The sequence below is a fragment of the Canis aureus genome, chromosome 37, assembly GCF_053574225.1.
Source record: "Canis aureus isolate CA01 chromosome 37, VMU_Caureus_v.1.0, whole genome shotgun sequence".
NCBI classification, from domain to species: domain Eukaryota; kingdom Metazoa; phylum Chordata; class Mammalia; order Carnivora; family Canidae; genus Canis; species Canis aureus.
The window spans coordinates 7,410,157-7,423,301 of record NC_135647.1 but is presented as its reverse complement, the minus strand read 5'-3'; the positions used below and the strand labels follow the sequence as shown (position 1 = coordinate 7,423,301).

The window sequence follows — 13,145 nt, the reverse complement described above, 5'->3', positions numbered from 1 at the left end:
GTTTGTTGATCTTATATTCTGCAACCTTGCAGAATTCACTTATTGCTAGGAGTTTGTTTTTTTGCAAATAACTGGAATTTTCTACATAGATAATCATATTATCTGCAGAGTTTTATTTCCCTCTTTCTGATTGATATTTGTTTTATTTCTTCTTTTGCTTCACCATGTCTTCTAGACCTTCCTGTATTATGTTGAATACGAGAGGTAAGATTAGACATCTTTTCTGGATCCTTGATCTTAGGAAGAAAGAATTCAGTCTTTCAGTGTTAGGTATGATGTCAGCTGTAGGATCTTCGGTAGATGCTCTTTTTGTGTTTGAGGAAAATACTATTTTCCCCTAGTTTATTACTGTTTTTATTCTGAATATATCTTGAATGTATTATGGATATTTAAAAATACTATGAAGGAAGCTAGATTACTCTTTTTTAGTTGGAAATGAGGTAGTATGTGAATAGTAAAATGTTAAAGTCTGAATGTTATCTAATACAATACTAAAGGAACTGGAGATATTAATTACTTGGCCCTGAATCAACTTCACTTATTTCTCTGTATATAGGGAAAGACTTATGAAAATCATACATGTGAATATTCTTTTTTTTTCTCTTTTGACTTTTTAAAATAAATATTAAAAACATTTTAATATTTATTTTTTAAACATTAAAAAAAAAACCCCACTTTGTCAGTAGCTTTATTGGTCCTGCCACTGATGCTGTTTCCATAAAACTGATCCTTGTTTTCCTGTCAGGGAAAAAAAATATGTCCTTGCAGATAGAGTCATGTTTCTTATTTTATAGTGCTTTACATTCTCTTAGAGGTTTATTTTTGTTTTGTTCTTTTTGTTTTTTTTTGGTATTAGCTATATCTCCTTATATTGCTGAGCAGCCTACTTCTCTAATCTCGTTTCAAAAATAACACTTAAAAAAATGGTGTTTATAGTAAAGTTACAAGAGCAATACCGAAAATCTCTTCTTTCAGCCATTTGCTGGGAAGCTATTTACTCAATGCCTCATCATTCCCAAATTTCTTCAGTGTCTGCGAAGTTATTCTCTTATACAACCCCAATATAGCCATTAAACATGGGGCATTAACAGCTGCACGGCACTGCCACCTGGTCTGCGAGCCGCTGCTTTCACGTTATTCCTGTGGTGCCCTGTATTTACAGTAGGGGGACCAATTTTGTAATCCCTTCTTGCATGGACTTTTCAGATGTCTTGAAGACTCCCTTAATCTGGACTAGTTTTTGTCTTTTTTCTTGGCTTTTTATCTTTGACATTTTTGAGGGGGTGTAGTCCAGTAATTTGAATGTTTGTTCTCTAACTTGTGTTTTTCTGATGTCTCTCACGAGTAGGTTCAAGTTTTGCATCTTTGGCAGGAATATCTTTGAAAGCAATGCTGGTTCCTCTCCATGTGTCCTGTCATGTGGCACCTGACTTTCATTTGTCTCATTATTGGTGATGTTAACTTTGATCAATTTGTTAAGGTGGTGTCTGCTGAGTTTCCACACTGTAAAGTTTATTTTTTCCTTTAGGATGTATTTTGTGAGAGTTTTTTTGGGGGAGTGTCAATTTTCTATTCCTTATCAAACCTTGATGTTTCTGGAACTCCTGTGCTCTTGCATCTTGCTGTGTTTTTACACGGATGCCTGCTTGTCCTTACTGGATTCCAGTGCATTCTGCACATGTTCTTCTAAAACTGCATGGGGCCATCCTCCTGCACACACACCTCCCTCTCTCACCTTGTGTGTGCTTTTGGCAGAGCCACCTTACCTCCCTTTGGTTTTGATACTCCATGCCAGGCTGCCCTTTCATGCACCTGTCCATCTCCTTGTACTGTAGTCCTGACAACCCAGGCTGGGCCATCCCCTGCAGGGATGCCTGTCTTGCTCTTCTCAGTCTCTGCAACTCTGAGCTGAGCTGTCTGCCTTGGTGGGTGCTCTCACTTTGCTCAAACTGTGCTATCTCATGTCAGACCACTCTCCTTTTTGACCATACTCACGCTCTTTGTTTCTCGGGCACTGATACCCCATGCCACCATCCTCCTATACAGATACCTTCCTCATTCTGCTTGTGCTCTGACACCCTTTTTACTGCGGATGGGCTCTGATACTCCTTGTGCTGCCTCTCACCTTCCCCTAGTACTGTTGCTTGCTTCTTTCAGCCCCACTCAGTGACTTTGTAGTAAATCGATAGAGAAGGGTAGAGAGGGTAAGGGGAGTTCCAGTTTTCTCTTGGTGGTTATATTCTTAATTAGCTTATATTCTTAATCAGCCCCTGTTACTTGCTTTCTCACCTCTTCTTTCTACTTATAACTCTTTTCACGAGGAGTAGAGGTAATTTGTAATATCCTAAATGTAAAATTTATTTTCCTTAGAGGAAAATAGGTGAGTGTATGTATGAATAAATAGCTTAGTTTGGGGCATTATGAAAGAGAAAATGCCTGTACATGGGAGTGAGTGAGGACAGCTCACATCACAGTCGCTTCCTCAGAGGGAAATTGGTAGTGCAGAGTCAGTTTAGCCTTGAGAGTAAGTGATCCATCCTGGCCTTACCTCCCAACTTCCTGCTTATGATGCCTTTTTGCAAGTCACGACATTTTTCTTACCTGTTTCCTCATCCAGAAGGTGGAGATTATAAATACTTACCTCATGGGGATGTTGTGGAGCTCAGATGAGATAATGTATTTAAAAATGCTTTGCAAGTGGTAAAATGCTATGCAAATGTGGTTATTGAGCTCTAATTTATTGCATAGTCACATTGAAATCTGTAGGAAATCAAGTCAAGCATTTCAATTGCACTTGTGACTTCTAGGCAAATGCCCTCTGATTCATAAGGTGGAGAAGAGGTCAGCAGAGTGTTCTGCGCTGCCACTTTAAGTCCATTGTTCTGTCACCATTACTCAATCAGGCGAACACTCCTCTTTTGAAGTCCTGACCGCTTACTATGCCTGTGTGACATATTTCCATCTTCTTGATGATTTTTACCCCTGCTGTAAAATAGCCCTCCTCACCCCATTGCCTGCTGTCTGTCATCCCTGGTGACGTGGGCATCCCTGATCTTAGATGAGTTCTTTCATGTGTTTACAGTTGCTTGTGGTGCGGTCGCTTGGCGTGGATCACTGGATAGTCATCTTAAAGTGAACATCATGTTTCCCACTGAAGCTACATTCTCCTCCTCTGATCTGCTTCTCTGTAGAGCTTCTTCCTTTGTTATGGTGTCTCAGTGTCTCTCTCTCTCTCTGTCAACTCTCCAGTTCAGAAACCTTTAGCTCCTCCCTCTGTCATTTCCCATATCCAGGCAGCTACAAGTACTTGTATTTTTATAAAAGCCTCTTTCCTAATTGAGCCTTTGTTTTCCCATAATGAACAGTCTACCTTTGGTCCTATTACCTAATCCCTGAACTATTATTGAAACAGCCTCCTTCAAGGCCAACATGAGAACCGTAGCTTTCCAGGTCTAAGCTTGGGCTGCTGTTGAATAATTAGATGAAGAAGACTTTTGGGGTTGGAGCCAGCTTTCTGAGCAGCCAGCCCTTCCAGATGAGCTAGTCAGGTGATGCAGAAAATGTCTCTAGATCCCTGTAAGAACCTCCAGATGGTAGAGATCAGGCCTGTGGAAGATCTACCGCGTCGGGCCTTCTAATTTATTTTTAATGCATAGGGTTTTTTCTTTTTCTTTTTTTTTTCTATAATTATTATTCCTGTAGGATGAAAAAAACATCTTTCATGATATTTTTGTAAGTGTAGTTTTTTTACTGGTATACAGTGACCTGTAGATTGAGAGGTTGCCTGGTGTGTGTGTGTTCCTTTTAGAACAAGCAGCTCTCCTGGGAGAAATACTGGATTCTCTGTCAGACCTTCACAACCACCTCTACTGAAAGTTTTTTTCTAGTGGTAACTTTTTGATTGCTGACAAGAACTAGTCCGTTTGCCTCTTGTTTGGTCTTGATGCTTATTCATTAACATGGCTTTCTGTGTCCTTGATCTTTGCTTGTTTGTTCATTCTTCCTTCTGTTTTCTTTTTTTTCCCTTCATTCCTTTGTTCTTTCCTTCCCTCTATCCTTCCTTCCTTCCTTCCATCCATCCATCCACCCATCCATCCATCCATCCATCCATCCGTTGACGGTGATGGCATACTCTCCTCTAAGTCCTGAGGTTGGCCCTGGGAGTGTAGCATTGAGGGTCATAGATTGGGGGAGACATATCTAGGAATATTTGCCACGGAGTGCCATGAGCTCATTTGTGGGCATGGGGGAAGCAGTGCTTTCCTCTTTCTGAAGAGGGTGGGGACAGCCTCTTAGGGCAGGTGACATGCAGCCAAGCTGTGAAAGGTTGAGTAGGAGCCTGCCAGGGGCAGAGTGGTGGAAGAGGCATTTAGGCAGAGGGCCCAGAAATGGAGAACAACGAGGGTATGGCTCGAGCTTGTCTTTAATGTGTTTTTTTTTTTTCTTTGTATTTAAAACTTTTTTTTTTAATGTATTAAAACTGCCCTATTATATACCGTTGGAAGTGTACAATTTGGGCAGCCCTGTGGCTCAGCGGTTTAGTGCTGCCTTCAGCCCAGGGCATGATCCTGGAGACCCGGGATCGAGTCCCACTGCATTTTTTAGCAGTTGGATTTTTAGGCTCCTGCATGGAGTCTGCTTCTCCCTCTGTCTGTCTCTGCCCACCCCCCCCCCCGCCCTTTGTGTGTCTCTCATGAATAGATAAATAAAATCTTTTTTTTTTAAAAAGGAAGTATACAATTCAGTAGCTTTTTGTATACTCACAGAGTTGTGCATCTATCACCACGTTCAATTTAAAACCTATTCATTACTCCAAATAGAAACTCCACATCTTTCTTCTCAGTCCACCAGGCCTTCGCAGCCCTAGGCAGCGACCAGCCTCCCTTTTTGTCACTATAGATCTGTCTCTTTTTTCTTTTAAGACTTTATTTATTTGACAGCGTGCGCACAAGCAGGGGTGGCCGGGGGTGGGGTGGGGGGCAGAAGGGGAAGGAGAAGTGGACTCCCGGCTGAGCAGGGAGCCCCACACAGGCCTCTGTCCCAGGACACTGAGATCATGACCTGAGCTGATGCTTAAAATTGAGCCACCCAGGTGCCCCCTAGTATTGTTTCTTCTTTTTGTTGCTACTTATTTTTGGTCTCAAATTGATAACTCATATTTGTAATTTTAGAAAGTCTGAAATTACTATTTGGGGAATATTATTTATGGATAACTGTTAATCAGTTGGACAATTACTAGATGCCTACTAAGTGTATAGCCAGCTCATTTTTTTTCTCTCTAGGGATTGTATCAGAATATCTAACATGGGTGGACTCTTGACACATCAGAATAGACTGGCCTTGGAGTCCTTGACTCCATACATTCAGCTTCACTGTTTTAGTCAGAGATCTTTGGTGTTCTTTGCCCTTTGGAGTCTAGCGAACCTAGACCTAATCTGTAACTTTATCTTTTATTTGGATCTTTCCTGTCTTGGCAGTTTCCTATGGGCTTTTTTCTTTTGATTACCACCAAAGTGGTAAGTTTTGATTTAGTAAGTTTCCAAGATTAAAAATCCAGAGGTAGCTCTTGTATTTGAGATGATATTCAGCATATAATGTAAGCTTTACTTCAAGGAGATATTTCTGTACTCTAGAATTTGTCTTAGAAATTGGTCATCAGGGTGAATTGGTCATTCCCAGCAGATGACTCAAGTTATTGATTTGTGCTGCACAATTGAGGGTTTGTATATCATTCTGAATGAAAACCAGATGTTTTGCATATTTACTAGTGAGTCGTTTTTCTTGGTTATAATTTGCTCCTTGGCTACACAGAACTCTTTTTCAGCATATTACTTTTAGACTATTTGAATCAGGAAGGAAATTTTCCATAGAATACATGAATTTAAGGTTTGATTAGACTGGTTGCTCTGGAAAGTCATCCTGGCAGTTTTCCCCTATCTGGCTCCATGCTTGCTGTATCTATCACCTCCAGCACTCCCTCTGCCAGTGCAGACTCAGGTAACCCTATCACCATAGTTCATACGCTCTGAATTTCTTTCTAGTTGGCTGCATTGGATCATTGGTGTGCCCCACCATATCAGATGTGGTTGTGGACACCAGCTCTGTGTCACCGTCAAGGACTTACTAGATGAGAAGGAAATAGTGGCAGGGCAGAGGGTAGAAAATCTATATTTGCTAGTGGGGATGCTGATGAGGAAAGTGGGGAGCCGGAGGCCACCAGTGGGGCCTAGGGCCCGGGGAGGAGGATCAAGAGGGTGGAGATGACGATGAGGAAGCTGAGGTAGACTGGAGCAAATGGGCAGCAGGAGATGTTGAGGATGATGATGTTGATACCAAGAAGCAAAGACCGATGAGGATAACTAAACAGCAAAAGGAAAAATTAAACTTAAAAATAAAGGCCACCTTTACCCACTTATACTCCACTACCTGTGAGTGGAGAGCCTGCTGTAGACAGTGCCACCCATGGGTGCTCGGCACTGCAGCATCCAACCACAACCGCAAAGCGGATTTGCAACAGGGAGGAAGACAGAACCCAAACTGCCATGGCCCTGTTGTTTTTCTTCAACCTACTTTAAAAAGGAAAATTTGTGTTTTTAATTTACATTTTATATTTTAGTCCATCTTGTGAGGGTTCAGCCATTAAAAAATGACCTCAGACTATCAAACCAGCTGTGGAGCCTTCTCTGGCCTACTTCTGACTTTGCTTGTGCTGTAACCATGTTCATATAGTCTCTTAAGGAGGGAATATAGCCACAGGTCTAACCCCCAACATCCCTAGCTTTCTGTCCTGTAAGTAGTTGGCTTTACAACATGGTTAAAAAAGGCCAAAGATAAAAAGTTTTTGTTTTTTTTTTCCCTATTCTGTTTATGCAGTTGCTGTTTATTTTCTTGGTCTGTTTAAGTGTGAAACATTGTTGTTCAACAATATACTGGAATTGTGTTTTGCTGAGTTCTTGGAAAAAAAAGACATAGTTGCATTTTTTAGCAGCTCTGTTTTTTTGTATGTAGTGAATTATCAATAGTGACTTATTCTTTCCCTTACCAAAATAGGTTTTCAGCTTGCTGCCAGTAGGATGTATCTAATGAACCCAGTTTTCATTATCCATATTATAGATTACCTAAGCCTGTTAAAACAAAAAGCTCCAGCTTTTCCTTTGGGTCCTTGATAGTTTTTTTTTTTTTTTTTTTTTTAAGACTTTATTTATTTGAGAGAAATCGAGAGACAGCATGAGTGGGGTAGAGGGCAGCAGGCAGAGGGAGAGGGAGAAGCAGGGAGCCTGATGGGGTCTCGATCCCAGGACCCTGAGATCATGACCTGAGCCAAAGGCTCCACTGAATGAGCCACCCAGGCGCCCGGTTCTTTGATTGGTTCTAAGTCACCTGACTGCAGCTATAGGGAGGCAGGAGGCTGTTGCCTAGCCTGGGAGAGACATCTTGGCTCATACTAGGGTAGTGACAGTAGAAGGAAGTAGAGGCATTCCTATTATTTTGGAGGTAAGATATCTTGGGAATAATTGGATGTACTGTAGGGATGGTAATGGGAAAGGTGTGATTAAAGGTGGCTCCCAGGTCTCTGGTTTCAGCATTTGGGTGGATGTGCTGTTCAGAAAGATGGGAGGATTGGAAGAGGTTACGTTCAATCATTTGCCAGTGGGCTCTCAGATACAGTCTCTTGACTTTCTTTGTGCTGCATGGAACTGCCTCTCACAGTCTTCTCTATCTTTTGGCTTTTGTGGGTCAGAAAGGCCAATGGGAGGCACCGATGGAAACCTGGAGGGTAGGAATGGGGAGAAGAGAGTGTATTTTCCTCTTGTTTTTTTGCTCTGGATTGTGTCCAGTTTCATTCCTGAGGCTTTGCTCCTTCTTTTCGCTCCTACTTTGGCATGGATCCTTTTTTTTTTTTTTTTTAGACTTTATTTATTAATTTGATTAGAAGAGAAAAAGAGAGAGAGAGAGAGAACATGAACTATAGGGGTGGGGCGGAGGAGCAGAGGGAGAGGGAGCCAGATGTGGGGCTGGGTCCAGATCCAGGACCCTGGGATCATAACCTGAGCCAAAGGCAGATACTTCATTGACTGAGCCATCCAGGTGCCCCCTCATGGATCATTTTAATTACTATTGTAAAACAGATTGTGAAAACATGGCTATTCCATTCTGTGCATTACATAGTCACTATGGAGAACAAAGAATGGGATGCAGAAGAAAAAATCCATTGACCAGAACTTTAATTTTACTTTTTATTGGTTTTAAGAAGTTATTTTTAAACATGCACCTTAACAGCACTTTTAAATTCTCTTACAAAAGCATACTATATTCTCTGACTTCGCAGTAAGGCATCCAATGATTGTACCATAAACTCACTCCCTGGGTATGATTAAGCATAATGGACATTTAAACTGTTTGGACTTGTCTTCCAGAGTTCCATGGTAAAGAGACTCCCTCAAAATGCTTGTGGGCTTAAAATAATCAGTGTTTTTTCCCTATCTTCATTTTGTTCTTAGTGAAATTTTTTATTGTTGTTTTTGTATTAGCTCTCTTAGCTGCCTTACTTAAATCCACGAATAGGCTTCTCTCTGTGTTATGTGCATCTCTTCTAGGTGACTTTCCAATGGAACAGTTGTGTAAGATAAATGTGTTCTGGGGATCCCTGGGTGGCGCAGCGGTTTAGCGCCTGCCTTTGGCCCAGGGCGCAATCCTGGAGACCCGGGATCAAATCCCACATCGGGCTCTCAGTGCATGGAGCCTGCTTCTCCCTCTGCCTATGTCTCTGCCTCTCTCTCTCTGTGACTATCATAAATAAATAAAAATTAAAAAAAAAAAAAGATAAATGTGTTCTGAGTGTGTGCATATGAACCATGGCCACCTCTTTTGTCATGTGGCCGTTATGTGCAAGCCTGAGGGTGAAGGGAAGATTGGTTGCTGTGAGAGTCAGCCTGTGCTTTGGAGCAATGATCCTCTGCTCATTATTAATTCTCTCTTGATTTGCATGTCTCCCACGGATTACAGAAGGCCAAGAGCTGACATGTTCAAGATCTTGGAAATTTTGGAAATAGCCAAACAAGTTCCTTTTGAAGCCTGATTATTAGTCTTCTTAGAAAATACCATGAGGCAACCTCAAGGCCATGTAATACTTCTTTACTTTGTTTTTAGATATTGTCTGTATTATTTTTGATCAAGAGGCAAAGAACCACTAATGAGGCATTCTAATTTCCTTAAGTTTATAGTTTCTGGAGTCAGTTTGTCTGGATTTCTAATCCTGTGCCCCCCCCCCCACCCCCCCGCCTTGCTGTGTGATTTTAGGCAAGTTACTTTTCCTTTCTAAGGCTTAGATTCCCTGTCTAAAATTAGAGTAAAAATGAACCTATCTCAAATTGGGAAGAGTAAGTGGGGGAAAAAATGAATATGATATGCATGTTCATTGCTGGATGCATAATATGTACTCAATTATTTTAGATTTAAAAATAATTTTTCTTGTGTACATAAAGAAATAGTTTGGAAAGTAATGCATTTTGATTAAAACAAATAATTTGTTTCTCCTTCCTCACCCTCAGAGTAGGTGGTGTGCCAATGACCATCATTTTCTTGGTTCAATGAGTATAAAAGCTCTTAGCAGTGGGGAGAGAAGTCCCTCAGAAAATGTATATCAGGTCTCTGTTTTCATGATGGATATCAGCAGGAAAATAGCTTTTTATATTCTCACCTTAAAATGAGAGAACACTATTGATTATAAGCTCTCTGGAAAAGGAAACTTAAAAAAACTTAAAGTTTGATTTCATTTTCTTAAATGAAAAAAAGCGATACATACTTTAAGAAATTCAAGCACTACAGATGGATGTAAATGAAATATTAACATATTCCTTCTCAGGATTAAACGTTATTCAGTTATAAAAGTAATGCCCATGCAAGTTTGAAAATGGGAAACAGAAAGAATATAAAAGGGGCACATGAACAGCTTGCCCTTCATCTGACTCCCAAGGGCAAACATCTCAGTGTTATGTATATGCTTCCAGAAATTTTCTTTGCTTAGAATGGAATTTCCCTTTGTAAAAAGCATATACAAGAACTCCTATATGTACCTTGCTTTCTTTTACCTGATGATTTAATAAAGATTATTATAAATCATTTACAGATGTATCTTGTTTTTTGGACAAATCAGTGATATTTTAGCAGTAGTCTCATAATTTATTTAAACAGTTTCCATACAATGGATATGTAGGCTTTCTAGATTTTTTTGCTTTGTCAGTAATGTTCACAGAGATTTAAAAAATTGATTAGTTTCTGTATATATGTGTATGTATGTATGTGCATATAGAGGTGTATATAAATATATACGTGTGTGGTGCAAGTAGTCTACAAGCACGTGTTAGAGAAGTTCTGATGCACATTTAAATTTTTGAGAGCTATTCTCACATTGCGTTCCAAAGCTTTTCGTGAGTAGAGATTGCCATCAGCAAAGTTGCCAGTTTCTCCATTCCTTTGCTAGCACTAGATAGTGTCATACCTTTTAATATTTTCCAATTTGATATGAGAATATAAGATTTTATTTCATTTTGCATTTAAAAAATTGAGTGAGATCTATGTGTATCAGGATACATTCCTAGCAGATCAACGATCTACATGTAAAACCATGTGTGTATTAGGAGAAAACATTGTCAGTCTCCCTAGTGATGGAATAGAGGAAACTTGTTAATTATGACTCAAAATCCAGAAGCAATAAGAGAAGATGTTGATGAAAAGCCCTGTTGATTCTCTTGTCCACACACCGTCGTCCTGTTAGTAAATGTAAATGTCACCACAAGCACCTGAAAGGCTCAGGCCTAAATTCTTTCCATGTGCTTGTGAACCCTGCTGATTCCTTCTTGTACTGTTCCCATTTAATCTATCTGTGAATGCTCTTGATTCTGCCTCCAGAATAGGCCCGCATTTGCTTCTCACTTTTGCCATCGCTGTAATCCCAGCACAGGTTACCATGCTCTTCACTTAACTCCTTAGACCAATGCACCAGCTTCCAATTGGTTTTCTTTCCTATTCCCCCATTGCCTTTACTTTTGCCCCATTTACAGTCTTCATGGCACTTCTAGAATGGGCTTTCCAAAGTAGAAATTAGCCGTTTGAAACCCAGTGGTGATTTCCTGTTATATTTACAATACAGCACTCTGGTTGCTGCCTGCCTCTTGGCCCTTCCTATACCGACTTTCCCTGTGTCTTGTCACACTGGTCTCTCTGATACCAGAACACGACAAGCTCTCTGTTTCATGGCCTTTTACTTGCGGGATTTTCTTCTTGAAATGCTCTTTCTTCTGGTCTTTGCATGGTCTTTTATTACTTGAGTCTTAACTCAGATTAACTCCTAAGTGAGACCAATTATTCTTTGCCCTTTACTGTCTCTCATCACCTTGGTAGCATTGACCAGTACCTGAAATTACCTTGTTTTCATCAGGCTTCTTCCTCAAGACTTAAACTCCTTGAAGGTAGAAACTCTTCTTACAGCCATATCCCTTGTTCCTAGAATAGAGCCTGGCACGTAGTAAATCTTCATCGTGTTATGGTGGTTTACTGACTACATTTATGCTTATAAATAGCATGTTCTGACAATATTAACTGAGTTCGGAAATAACTGGATAAGAAACTCTTTTATGTTTTTTGGAAAGGACATTCTCTTTGGAGGGGTGGTTAAAAAGTTGTGTAATTTTCTAGACATTTTGGTATATTCATTGGATTCCTGTTGATTGCAGTTAGATCACCAAGCATAGTATTCCCTTTATTTTGAAAGTCTGTACATTCCAACATTGGCAACATTTCAGACAAAGTAGAATAATTTGCCTTATTTATTGCTGGAGTTCTCCTTGAGAGGGCTTTTGTTATAATATGTATAGTGAGAGTTGTCTTTACAGTGAGAGGTGGCTTTAAGGTGATTGAATAGAAGAATGTGCCAGGATACAAAGCTGGCATCTGACACAGTTCTGTCTTTATGTTTTTGTTTGTTAATTTTTTTAAGGTTAATTTTTAAAAAAGATTATTTATTTTAGAGAGAGCATGCACACATTTGTGCAGGCAGTGGGACAGAGGGAGAGGGAGAGAAGCTCAAGCACACTCCACACTCAGCATGAAGCCCATTGTGGGGCTCAGTCTCACCACCCTTAGGTCATGACCTGAGCTGAAATGAAGAGTTGGACGCTTAACTGACTGAGCCACCCAGGCGCCCCTATTTGTTTATTTTAAACAAATGCCTAGCCTTTATTTTTTAATCATTAGTTAACATCTATGACTCTTTCTTATCTGTGCAATGCATTGCTCAGAGTTTAGCTTGTCTTTTAAAAAATCAGCACTCAGTATTTGATCGGCATCTACCATGTACCAGGTGTAAGTGCTGAGCATGTAACTGTGAGCAGGGTCTCAGCCCTAAATATTTGTTAAATAAATTGGTTATTCTCTTGAAGATAATTCGTAAAGGTTAATGTTGCCTTCAGAGCTTTACCAGGATGGGAGAAGTGCCATATGCATGTGGTCCCACATAAGCTATCATCCTTCTCTCTTCCTGAACCTACTTGCACCTTGTTGAGCATTCCATGCATATAAATGTTTATTCTGTGTCCATCAATCGCTGTGTTAGGCTCTGGGCATTCAGAGGGCAGCAGATAAAAACGTTGTCTTCAGGCGCACCTGGGTGATTCAGTTGGTTGTTTGCCTTTGGCTCAGGCCATGATCTCGGGGTCATGGGATCGAGCCCCATGTCAGGCTCCCTGCTCAGTGGGGAGTCTGCTTCTACCTCTGCCTCTCCATTCATGCTCTCTCTCTCTCTCAAATAAATAAAATCTTAAAAAATATATTATCTTCTATATTTCTTAAATAGTAATACAGACAGGCTGGAAAAATGAATTATTTTAATACAGGATGTAAAGTACTAGAATAGTCTGTTCACAGTCTACCATGGGAGTGCAGAGAAGAGGCAGCTATGACCTCAGGCTGCAGCTGAAGAATGAGTAGGAGTTAGTTGGGTAGATAGGAAACAATGATATTCTAGCCAGACAGAGTAGTGCAGGCTTTAGGAATTTCAGGGGATTTGGTATGGCTGGAGGGACAGATGAATGTAGGGAGAAGTTAATATTGAAGCTGGGGAGCTGGCTGGATCTGGAAGGGCCCTG

The 13,145-nt window shown here is 40.4% G+C and overlaps 1 protein-coding gene across 8 annotated transcripts in view; it reads left to right on the top strand.

Moving 5' to 3' along the window:
• CDKAL1 (CDKAL1 threonylcarbamoyladenosine tRNA methylthiotransferase) overlaps window positions 1-13,145 on the top strand; it is a 662,780-nt gene that overhangs the window by 91,679 nt on the left and 557,956 nt on the right. The window lies entirely within an intron of this gene.